This window comes from Suncus etruscus, chromosome 11 (genome assembly GCF_024139225.1).
Source record: "Suncus etruscus isolate mSunEtr1 chromosome 11, mSunEtr1.pri.cur, whole genome shotgun sequence".
NCBI lineage: Eukaryota > Metazoa > Chordata > Mammalia > Eulipotyphla > Soricidae > Suncus > Suncus etruscus.
The window spans coordinates 31,553,126-31,564,579 of NC_064858.1; the positions used below are offsets into that span (position 1 = coordinate 31,553,126).

General features: G+C 33.7%; 1 pseudogene; it reads right to left on the reverse strand.

The window, feature by feature from the left end:
- Positions 1 to 10,343: 10,343 nt before the first annotated feature.
- Positions 10,344 to 10,675, reverse strand: LOC126022726 (60S ribosomal protein L36a-like; annotated as a pseudogene).
- Between the last annotated feature and the right edge of the window lie 779 nt (positions 10,676 to 11,454).

An 11,454-nucleotide genomic window follows, 5' to 3' on the forward strand; every position in this document is an offset into this window, starting at 1 on the left:
TAATAAAATTAAAAGTCATATAAATAATGGCTTGTTCTTCATAAGAGTTGCACCAATCCTGCACACACTCATAGCATAGAAGGTTTGTTACCTACAACAATAGAATTGATCCAGCTTTTGAAAATTTTGTTTTAGTGATATGGCAGAAGCAAACTCATAAAGTAAAAAAGAATAAAAATAATCACAAACTTGCAGTGATTGAAACTAACATTTTGAACTGTAAACAAAGCTATATATGGAAGAAAATAACACAACAATTCTGCTTTCAAAGGATCAGAGTGAAGGTGAAGAGAGACAAAAGGCATAGGAAAGCATTTGAAAGCAAAATGCAGAGCAGGGAGAAAGTACAAAAATAGGTTGTGTGGCTCATACTAGCAGAACAAAAGACAGTTTTCTACAGAAAGGAATCCAAAGACTTGGATAAATGGGTACATTTACCAATCACTGGGTGAAGTAGCCTGCATCTGCTCCAAGAGTCACCTTTGACTGAAAGACTATTATTACGGTAGTTATCACATTCACAGAGCTTTACCTCTGAGCATCAAACCCCAGAGAGACCTGGCATTTTAATATGAGAGTAAGAATTCCTTATGCAGGACATTCAGCTGAAAAGAACAGCATGTACAGAGGGAGAGTAAAAATATAAAATAAAATACATAGAATCAAAGATGAAAAAAGACTGGACTAAGAATGCACACCTTGTTTAATAGCATTTTTTTTTTATTAAATCTTAGCAGCTTGAGATACTAGCTAGTCACCCTCATTGGACATAATGAAAATAAATCTCAATCACATATAACACGGAATACTTGGCACAACACAAAATTTAACAAATATTTGTGTCATCTCAAAGTTAACACTGGTCATTTCGACTCTTTAATCCTTATATTAAAGGAAAATTAGCATGTAAAGAGTAAAAATTGCCTAGCAGGCAGTTGAAGTATATTTAGGTGACTTACCATAGGAGCTTTCTGATATTTTGCTTTACTATAAATTCTACACATAAGTTTCTTTAAAAGAGCAGTATATTTCAGCAGAGTTCTGGAATATATTTGAATCACTAGAAAATATAAATGCAATAGACTAAAACTGTATCTAATAAGAAACTAGCCCATTAATAAAAATTTGAGGTTCCTCTTCCACAAGACCTCTCAGTTGAGAGAAACACATAATCACAGTCTGCAAAGGCAATTTGAGATAATATAACTTCCAATTAAAAAGCATATTCTGTCATATTTCTCACAAGGAATTGTATAAATTAACTTATTTCTGTTTTAGTCGTATTTTACAATTTGTAAGTATATGTTGGTACTCTCAAAGTTATTAGATATGTAAAGTATATAATATAAAAATATTTGCAATTAAGAAAATTTATCAGAGTTGTAGATCTTATATTTCATACCCTCTCATAGGGTTTGACATCCCATCAATTCTTTGAAAAGAGGCATTGTGATTATCTAATATGCTAGATATCAGCATATATTCATCAGATATTGCACAATAAAAATTCTATTAGGCCAAGGCTTTTTTTCCATTTTCCCCATATTTTGCTGGGCCTATGCAAACTGGCACTTGCCACTCTCACACCGTTACTACTTTATATTTTTAACATTTATCTTGAAAGAAAAAAGAAAGAAAGAAAGAAAGAAAGAAAGAAAGAAAGAAAGAAAGAAAGAAAGAAAGAAAGAAAGAAAGAAAGAAAGAAAGAAAGAAAGAAAGAAAGAAAGAAAGAAAGAAAGAAAGAAAGAAAGAAAGAAAGAAAGAAAGAAAGAAAGGAAGGAAGAAAGGAAAGAAGGAAGGAAGGAAGGAAGGAAGGAAGGAAGGAAGGAAGGAAGGAAGGAAGGAAGGAAGGAAGGAGGGAAGGAGGGAAGGAGGGGAGGGAGGGGAGGGAGGGAGGGAGGAAGGAAGGAAGGAAGGAAGGAAGGAAAAGAAAGAAAGAAAGAAAGAAAGAAAGAAAGAAAGAAAGAAAGAAAGAAAGAAAGAAAGAAAGAAAGAAAGAAAGAAAGAAAGAAAGAAAGAAAGAAAGAAAGAAAGAAAGAAAGAAAGAAAGAAAGAAAGAAAGAAAGAAAGAAAGAAAGAGAAGGAAAGGAAGGGAAGGAAGGAAGGAAGAAAGGAAGAAGGAAGGAAGGAAGGAAGGAAGGAAGGAAGGAAGGAAGGAAGGAAGGAAGGAAGGAAGGAAGGAAGGAAGGAAGGAAGGAGGGAAGGAGGGAAGGAGGGAGGGAGGGAGGGAGGGAGGGAGGAAGGGAGGAAGGAAGGAAGGAAAAGAAAGAAAGAAAGAAAGAAAGAAAGAAAGAAAGAAAGAAAGAAAGAAAGAAAGAAAGAAAGAAAGAAAGAAAGAAAGAAAGAAAGAAAGAAAGAAAGAAAGAAAGAAAGAAAGAAAGAAAGAAAGAAAGAAAGAAAGAAAGAAAGAAAGAAAGAAAGAAAGAAAGAAAGAAAGAAAGCTTATTAAACTTAAAAATATATATAACTGTAGTACAATGCCTGTCTCAAATTCAGGCAGGATATGGTAAGGAGGGCGGGGGTATTGGTGGTGGGAATGTTGCACTGGTGAAGGGGAGTGTTCTGTTTATGACTGAAACCCAACTACAATCATGTTTGTAATCATGGTGCTTAAATAAAGAATTTACATTTAAAAAATTTCTAAGCCTCAGTGGAATACTACATAGCTGTTTGGAATGATGCAATTCATTGCAAAATGGATGGGAGATATTACTGAATTTGCTGGCTTATAAAACGACTGGGCGTATAAAACAGCCCCCTAATTTTGCAGTTAAAACATAGGTTTAGGCCTATATTCGCTGTATCAGACAGAACGTTCCTGTGCTGCAACTGTATGTACCACAGTGAGCCAATCACAACAAGCAAAGGTTCAAAGGTTCTACTGTAATAGACTTCCTTTCTGACTCTGGCCAATCTGAGCAGGCTTTTGACAGTGTAGATTCGGGTCCAGAACATTGTCTAATTTGCATGCATAATTTGTCTAATTCGTCTAATTTGCCTGCTTGAATTGGCTGAGTTAGAGAGGAGGTCCGAGCAGCCTTGCAGTGATTGGTGCAGGATCGAGTTGGAAAATTCGTTTTGTGGCAATATTCAGACAATTTTCGTTTAGTGGCATATTGAAACATTTTTCGGGATATAATTGGTGTATAAGAAGACCCCCGATTTTCGGTTGACGTTTTTTTGTTTCAAAAGTCGTCTTATACGCCGTAAAATACCGTACGTTAAATTAAGTAAACCTGAAAAAGGATAAATACAAGATGATATAATTTGTATGTGAAATTTAGAATAACTGCATGAAGAAATGCTAAAGCTTAAATGACGGTTATTGAGAACGTTCTAGGTCACAGAATATAGTAAGGAGAAGGAAAGAAATTGAGTCAGGGAGAAAAACGACACATGAAATGAAAAAAACACAGGGCTAACTGATCTCAGGTACATTAATAATATTAAGAAAGGACAGAATTAAATATTTAAGCCAGAATGAACAACAATTAAAACATAAGACCCAAACTTTAACAAACTTTAAAAGAGGTGCCTGTTCTGATGGCAGGTTGAAGGTGGGGGAGGTGGTGGCAAGGGATGGACTCTGAGAATATTGGATGGAGGTTGACATTTGTAGTACAATTGGTCCTGAAACATTATATGTCTGAGACGTAACTATGAAGAATTTTGTGAATCATGATGGTTTAAATAAAAGTTTGAAATAAAAACTGTGCTTTCTAAATTGCAGTTCCTGAATGTCAAAGACAGTGAGAGAAGTGATCAGCAATACCATACTTATATTTATATTTTATATTATTTATTGTTAATCAGTGCACATATTGATCTGATGCCATTAACTGACAAGAAATTCCTTACTCTACTTTAAAATTAGTGATTCAATAAATCAGAATTAAATCAGTTAGAAAAGAATTCTCCCTCTTTTGTTAAAGTAAAGGAGAACGATTTGAACCAAGGCAGAGACATTTAAATTTAGGAACTAAATTTTTCCTTTGAGACAACCTAGATAAGTTCTCTTCTAAGCTTAGATATTGAAGCAAAAATTATGAATTTTTAAATTTAAATAAAATTTGTTCAAGTTGACATGAAACTCTGTCCTGATCCAAGTCCAGCTGCAAAATTCTGATGAGTTAGAGTACCTGATGAAACAGACTATTCAATGATTGTATTGAAATTATCTATGGCTCCTCTTGAGCCTATCTTGGTTGAAAGTTATCTGAGAGCAAAGACTGTAAAACTCTGCTGAGGGAAAAAAATCTCTATTCAAACACATAGGTCCCAGAATACTCAAAGGAGACTAGGTAAATCAATATTGTTTGCTTTATTTTGTTTCATTTTTAGGTTACATATAATATTATTTAGAAATTCCTTCTGGATTGGTGTTTAAGGCTCAACACCATGGGGATGATACAGTAGAGATCAAACTAGCCTCCAGAATGTAAAGCATGTACACTGACATCCCTCCCTGGTCCAAGAAAAATTTTAGATCTCTTTCTTTTGAGCATCTCCCTCATCCACGAAAAATTTTAAACTTAAATTCATTTGTATTATAAAGTATTTGCAATAGTTACTTCAGGACACCAATGGCCAGAAATTGAATTCAACATATCTAAACCAGTGTTGGCAAATAATTAGTACATTAGAATTATTCAAAGAGTCTACTCATGATTTGGGCAATTACTGTAGAGGTTTTGATTTAGAAGCTCAGTAATGGAATACAAGAATAAACATAAATTTTAGGTGATTTTACTGCTACCGTTCTAGGTAATAACACTTCAAAAATCACTGTCTTGAATTAGTTAAATCAATTCACTAAATGAATATTCATTCAATTTTTAAGACCAAGGAATCTATAGGCCAATTGTTTCTTTTGGGTTAGCAAGCAAATCCAGGCATATAAATAATTATGTTCAGCAAGATTAGCAAGTTTTGTTCAATGAAACAATCTGACCCAATTCTCTGAAAATGTTCAGATTGCTTTATTAGCCTATTCACCTGTCTATTTCTGGAGAAAGATTCTGAGTCAAGGGTAATGGTGCCTTATGTAAGAAAAGGCCATATATATTTTCATGTTCCCAGAAGTTTCTTTCTACAGACTTGAATCATGTGTATTCTCCTTCCTTTGGAGTGAACAAGTCACTCATGTGACTAGACTTTGTCAAAGCAGCTCCTTAATTAATTTATATCTGAAAATATCCAACAAAATTTGGGAGAATAGTTTGAACTCCAACTTTGGAATTTACATATGAGTGAAAACTTTAAGTTACTTCAATGATATTTTTTAAATTTTAGTAATATTCTGGTTATTAAAGAAGAAAATGTTAAACAAGTATTAATGTTCAACAAAGTTAACATTAATCTAGAAAAGAAAGAATTGTAAATTCTATGCAAAAATTTACAAAATTTACAAAATTGGTAAGTACAAGAGCTGGAGAGAGCACAGCAAGTAAGGTGTTTGCCTTATACAAGAGCTGACCTGCGATGACATTGCATGTGGTCCCCTGAGCATTGCCAGGAATGATCCCTAAGCACAAAGCCAGGAGTAAGTCCTGAGCACAGGTGGGTGTGCCCTAATCCCTCTTCCTCAAATTGCTAAGTATAAATGAACAAGAATTGGATATTCAACTGTTTGAATAATCTCTCAAAGCATAAAGTAAACTTGCTAACATCCAGAGACCTAATAAGTGACATGATTTAATGTGACTAAAAGATATACAGATGGTACTACATTGCCTCTGCTGAAAGCAGAGGTCAGATGGCAATTGGCTCCAACACTGACTACACTAATGTATAGCTACAAGCTGCCACATAGGGGTCTATCATTCTAAGAGGCTGTTAGGTAAAGTAATCAAGCATTGTGACAATACTCCCTAGATGCAGGAAAACACACGGACTTTAATATGCCCCTAAGTGTTGTCATATAGTCACAGAATGGCTATTCTAGGAAGCAAGATTTAAATAAAGTATAAAAAAATTATATTAACTTAATAAAAACTCACTACATAATAACTATAGATTTTAAATAATGAAAATGAGAGAATTTAGCCAATCAAGTAATCTAGAAGGTCACTAATGTAAAGTATAGTTAACTCTACTCTGATATTCTAAAATTAAACATTGATTCAAAAACGAATAAGTGTCCTTACAAAAGCCAACTATTTCAACACTGTGGCTTTCAAACTATTTAAAAGGTCATCATTAAGAAGAAAAAGTCACCGATCATTTATTTCATGAAGAATCTATACAAAATCCAGTTGTGTAAGAACAAAAGAGACACATTCATTAGAAAGAACAAGACTAAATATAATTCTATGAAAAATGCTCGTCTTGAGCTTAGTTTATAATGGATGTTGAAAATAGCCCAATTGATAGCTGCATTTGAAAAGCAAAATGCAGAGTACTTAAATTTGTCCAGTTTAGAAGCAATGCCTATTTCAGCTTACAAGAGATAAGGGACATGTTCTCCTATCTCATTATTTAAGAGAGAAAAATGGACAATTAAATAACAAAAGAAAGCCTAGATAGGGAGAACAATTTGCTGAGAACCACAAACTAAATTAGCAGTAGAATCAGAACCAGCACATAGGGTTTTGTCTCTCAGTCTAGTTCAGGTACCACTGTGACATTTTTTTCTATGTCTCTGCCATCAGGTTGTAGAATAACATCAAACGATTAATCATAGTAGTTGGAGTTATAAAACTCCTGCAGAGATCATTTATTTCCAGTTCCTTGTCAATAAGCTGTGAAGTATTTTCAGCTCCATTTTGCACATAAGGTAATTGGGATCTGGGTGATATGTCAAATATTAAACATTGAGTTGATTTTGAAAGAAAGAACCATACGTCATATCTCCTTAATAGTAGGTAACTATTCCTTTTGCTACAGAATGCTGCCTTTCAAAATAACAATGCCCCTAGCTGAAATTGAACAATTAAGTAGCTAAGAGCGAAATATGTAAATAATTATACAGAAAGATTTTGGTTAAATCTCACATTTTGTGAGGTATTTCTAAATACATAAATCATAAAGTAAGGTCCTCTCTGACTCAGAATCTTGAGCTCAAAATAACAAACAATAATAACTAACTTATTTAGATCAATCTAACAAATTCAGGGAATTCATATTTTAAACTTTTAAAAATAAATCATGTCATTTTACAATGTTTCAAGGAAGTTTTAAATAATAAATTTTGGCTCTCTAAAGTATTAGGTCTCATATGTTCTGAGATGGATAGAGGGATTTAGAGAGGATTCAATTATATGGATTCAGGTATCACATTTCCGGATCTTGGATTCTGAATCACCCAATTTTACATTACCTTTCCAAGTGTTGGGTTGTTCACATAGGACACTATACACTTCAGAGATTTGTGTAAAAGTCATAATGTTATATATGCAAAATGTTTAGTACAAAGTCAGACATTCACTGTTCAATAAAAATTTGCTGATTTCTTGGATAAACATTTGCTTGTTAAACTTTAGTAACAAGCAATCCACATACTAGTGGCTTCTGAAGATTAATGTTTAATGATTCTTGCTTATATTATATTTCAGTATGGGGCAGTCCTTTCTGATTTTATTTTATGTCTTCTTTATTTTGAAATTTAGACAAGTTCTATGGAAGAAGAAAAAGCAATGGTCCTACCCAATGGATCTGAGTTTTTGCATAAACAGCACCTATGTAACTTCCCCCTTACATTCTATTTATCATTGTAAATCAAATAGACAGTGGGAAAGTAGATTCATTTTTTTAATTCTTATTGTGGTCAAAGTGAATTACAATTATTTCACAGAAATATTTAAGACAATGAATGAGCGGCATTCCCACCCCTGTTCCCAGCATGCATCCTATATCTTCCTCTTTTACCCCCCATAATGCTAGTGTAACTGTTGCCCAATTGGACAGCTTGTTGTAAATTTGGTATCAATTCTGTTGTCCTTGACTATAGGTTTGGTGTTCAAGTCTGATCATTTTTTATTTCCACTAAATATTCATTCGACTGTCTGGTCTTGGTGCCATCCATTTCCCCCCCTCAAATTGTGAGGCTGACCAAGATGATTCTTGACTAAGAAAGGCATTAAAATTACATGGCAATGAGTGGATGGATAATTTTTTCATGAAGAAAGCAAATTATTAAAGAATAATTCTGAAATAGTCATCTTTAAAACTAAGATTGATAAACTAAGTATTGATAAACTAAGAGGTAAATGGGAAAATTTACAAAGATTTTGGGGGAAAAACTTTTGATATACCTCTACAAGGTGGACAGTACTCAACAAGATATTTAATTTATCTCGTTTTTTAGCTCTTTTTTTTTTTTTTTTTTTTGCTTTCCTTATACCAAGAATTGATCCCAGAGACTGGAATATGAGGAGCACTGGCTCTACCAATGAGCCAATTTTAATATCTCTATATGCAGAATTCTTCACCTTATACAGGACTATATACCGTTAAAAAGATGTATAGACTCGGGCAAAACTCTGTGATAAATAAGAGTAGTAATGAGAATATAATTCTTTACCACAAGAATCTGCTGTTAGAAAAATTCAAAAGATTGAGAAACATTTTGGGACACTAACCAGCTGTTTACCTGGATTATAAACAAAGAAGCTCTGGCAATCCGGGTATTTTATTAAAAACTCTGAATGTTTACCAAGCATGAAAGTTCATACTGGGAGTCTGCAGGCAATACTATAATGTTCTGCAAAAACACAAACATGAATTGGATATCTTAACATTAAAAATACATTAACACCACACTCTTAAGCTAAAGGATAAAATGTATAGAAAACTTTCATAGATAGGTTACTTTTATCAACTAATTATCCATGATTCAAATGATGACTCATCCATTATTTACTTATTGTTCACCTGTTTGTGCCTTGCTGTGTTTTCTTTATTTATCAGATAACATGCACAAACATAAAACAGTTCTATGACATCCTGGTCCTTAGTGCCTTGGTAAAGGGACCAAGTTTAATTAGATAATAACAGTAATAAAATATAGCTTTGAAAAGTAACTGTGAAGGTGAGAAGATAATACAGTAAGACCCTAGCCTTGCATATAGCTAACATGAATTTATCTTTTGCACTGGTCCCCTGAGCCCTCCCAAAAGTAAGGTCTAAGCACAGTCAGGTGTAAGGTACAAAACTGCTCACCCAAGAAATGGTGTTATTAGAGGAAAGTATATGATTTCCTGATAGATTATGAATGCTAACCAGAAACAGTTATGGGGATTAGAGACTATAGGGAACACTTTTCAGAATAGGCTATTGCAATGTAAAATTTGAAAAAATAATTTGTTCACTGAACTCGTAAAAATGGTAGGAGGAAAACATGGTTACGTAAAGCATTTTAGAGATAATCAAGGACAAGACTTGGTGATGGATGAGAGATAATTCTATGAAAAACAGGAAAAACATTGGGTCTAAAGCAAGGAAACATGGAGTCAGCTGAGAAAGAATAGTAGAAGGTTGGAGGCTGTTTCTTGGCGTACTTTGAGCTCTCAGGCTCTATATTTACTCTAATATCAATGTAAAACATGAAGTCAATTTAAGAAGCTTGGATATAAACATGTTTTTAAAATCAAAGTACCACATGCTTTGGCGAAAGTCAAATTGCCCAGAAACAGTATATGGAAAATGCAATGGCTCTCACTTTTACTTCATACTTCAACACACACTTCCAAGGGAAAGTTATTTTAACCATGTTCCTTTAAGTTCTTCTCTTTGTTACTGTCTTACTGCTACAAAAATGCTCATGATTTCATTCTAACAAATTGGCAGTAAAAATATTTTCCAATATTCTGGCATTAAACATGATTTAAATCACTTTCTTCCACTTCTTTGGTTCACTCACCAGTAAATTTTAAATTATTGTTTAAAGTTTTCGATCATTCTACTTGTGACTTTAAGTAATAGATTTAAACTTTTACAACTGGTTTAAACAAATATGGATAGCATGTCTCCAATAGTGTCTCTATTATGTTAGATGACTTAACACCCTTACCTAGCCAATTTCTTCCTCTTTATCTTTTTCCCTTTATTTATATTTATTTTAATTCATAACTGACATATAACACTATACTAGTTTCAGGCACACAAAAAATTTCTAGTTATCATTTTTATTAACTTGCAAGTATTCATTACACAGTCTATAAGCCAAGTCTATCAAAATGCATATTGGAAATATTTTTCCCCAATATTTTTCTTCTCTTTTGATTTACGTGGCTATGTCCTTTGTTTTGTTTGGTTTTGTTTTGTTTTCACTCATGGGAACTTTATTCATGATACATTCTCTCCTCAAATATTAACTCTTGATTTGTCTTCATAACAGAAGATGTTTAAAATTGGATCACTTGTCCCTTTCTCTTTTTATCTCCCCCCAGTTCAAAATGCTTGCATCTCTTAATAGTCAGCATTCTCTTAGATCTGCAGTTGGGCTCAACACACTCAAGCCTCAATTTAATCTTCTTTGTAGTTTTTGCCTTTTTCCGGAAAATTGGCTTAGTCTGCCCTCCATAGTCACTCTGTTTCAGTCATAATGCCGCTTTCCCTGGGTATACAGAGAATCCTTTCCTTTCTTGTACTGTGTGACTTTGTGGGGCTGATGCTTCCCACATTACTTACAAAATGTCTGGAGAGTTTTTGGTATATTCACCATGCTTGAGAGAGCAGAATCCATGAGGAAAAGGGTATGTCCTTTCCAAAGCAAATTTTTATTTTTATAAAATATTACATATAATTTTTCTTTATTAGCTGTACTTTTTCTGTATTCTCTAAAAAGATCTGTGTCCATGTCTTAATGTTACAAAGATTTATTGGTTTTATATGTTCCAGAGAGTTTAAAATGTTATATTTAGTTTAAAATTTATTGTCTTGATTTTTTTTAAATATATAATTGTGGGTAGAAGAGGGAGTCTGTTTGTTGGTGCCCAGGGCAGCATGATGAGATAAGTGACCACCACAACCTAGGACTAAGGCAGAAGGGGGAGTTCTTTGGCAGCACCCAAGATAGAGTTTCTATACTTAAAATCAGAAAAGCCTCAATTTGAGCTCAATGAATTGAGACCAGCAAGAGTGTAGACACTCCATTTTGCTCTGTGTCTGCACATTACTTCCAGTCAAGGAACTCTGCCACAACACATAATAAGGGTACCTTACATCAAAATTCAAAATGGGAAAATTATGCAGAACTCCACCATACCTTGTGACTTCAAAAGATAGTTCTGGAGAACCAATCAACACCTGCCAACTATATATCAGTTTTGATCAGGACTTTAGAAAGGAAGTGTTACAACTGTTCAATGAACTTAGAGAAACAATGGAACAAACAGGTCAGAATATTAAAGAGGCTAAGAGAGTAGAAATGAGAAAACTTCAAACTCAAATATCAAGGCTGAAAAAAAATGGTAGGTGAAATGAAAAACCCACTGGCAGGCTTTACCAGCAGAG